Below are 1,773 nucleotides of genomic sequence, written 5' to 3' on the forward strand. Positions count from 1 at the left end.
TTCCTGATGCCGTCGACTAGCCTTTTTAACCAAAGTGAACTATGACTCTCTCTCTCTCTCTCTCCTCTCTCTCCTCTCTCTCTCTCTCTCTCTCTCTCTCTCAAGGAGCTGCTCGCTGAGTTCAATCAGTAGCACACATAATCTCAATTTCTCATGTGTGTGTGGCTTTTGTGTTGTGTAAATGAAAAATGACCCTAAGACAATCTTTGTACCCTTGGGGACAAACAGAGATCAAAGAAACCCAACCTGTTCTCTAGACTGCAGACTTAATTCCTCAGAGGTGTTCTCTAGACTGCAGACTTCATTCCTCAGAGGTGTTCTCTAGACTGCAGACTTCATTCCTCAGAGGTGTTCTCTAGACTGCAGACTTCATTCCTCAGAGGTGTTCTCTAGACTGCAGACTTCATTCCTCAGAGGTGTTCTCTAGACTGCAGACTTCATTCCTCAGAGGTGTTCTCTAGACTGCAGACTTCATTCCTCAGAGGTGAGCCTTGAGTGTTAAATTGAAACGGCAAGAAAGATGCTGCTCACATCTTAATCCTAGTATATGTGTATTTATTTATATATGTGTAAGTGTATTTTAGTATTTGAAAATCCAAAATGTAATATAATCTGGACCTTTTCATGCATAAATGACAAAGCATACAAACACGTATCTCAAAAACGTTTAACAGAAATGCTGAAATAAAGTCTGAGCTAGACAGACACATGTTCGTTAATTGTTATGGCTGAGGAAGTCTGAAAATATTGATGTAAACTACAGTGCCTTCAGAAAGTATTCAACCCCCCTGACCTTTCCCACATTTTGTGGTGTTACAAAGTGGGATAAGAAAATGTTGTAGTCATTTTTTTTTGTCAACAGTCTACACAAAATACTTTTACTTTTTCTTCCGCTTTGACATTACAAACATTTTATTTAAATGAACGGAAAATAAAACACTAATATATCTTGTTTAGAGAAGTAGTCAACCCCCTGAGTCAATACATGTTAGAATCACCTTTGGCGGCGATTAGTGTCTTTTTGGGTAAGTCTTAAGAGCTTTGCACACCTGGTTTGTACAATATTTCCCCATTATTCTTTTTAAAACTCTCCAAGCTCTGTCAAGTTGGTTGTTGATCATTGCTAGACAGCCATTTCCAAGACTTGCCATAGATTTTGTCAAAACTGTAACTAGGCCACTCAGGAACATTCAATGTTGTCATGGTAAGCAACTCCAGTGTAAATTTAGCCTTGTGTTTTAGGTTATTGTCCTGCTGAATTGTGAATTAATCTCCCAGTGTCTGGTGGAAACCAGACTGAACCAGGTTGTTATTTTAGGATTTTGCCTGTGCTTAGCTCTATTCCGTTTCTTTTTATCCTGAAAACTCCCCAGTCCTTATCGATTACAAGCATACCTATAACCTGATGCAGCCACCGTCATGCTTGAAAATATGCGGTACTCAGTGATGTGTGTCGGATTTGCCCCAAACATAATACTTTGTATTCAGTACAAAAAGTTTGTTTCTTTCCCACATGTTTTGCAGTATTAGAGAGAGAGAGAGAGGAGAGAGAGAGAGAGAGAGAGAGAGAGAGAGAGAGAGAGAGAGAGAGAGAGAGAGAGAGAGAGAGAGAGAGAGAGAGAGAGAGAGAGAGAGAGAGAGAGAGAGAGAGAGAGAGAGAGAGAGAGAGAGAGAGAGAGACGCAGCTTGAGCCCCACCCTCAACAACATATACATACAAAACAGTCAAAAGTTTGGACACCTACTCATTCCAGGGTTTTTCTTAATTTTTACA

This window comes from Salmo salar, chromosome 10 (genome assembly GCF_965601325.2).
Source record: "Salmo salar chromosome 10, fSalSal1, whole genome shotgun sequence".
Classification (NCBI taxonomy): domain Eukaryota; kingdom Metazoa; phylum Chordata; class Actinopteri; order Salmoniformes; family Salmonidae; genus Salmo; species Salmo salar.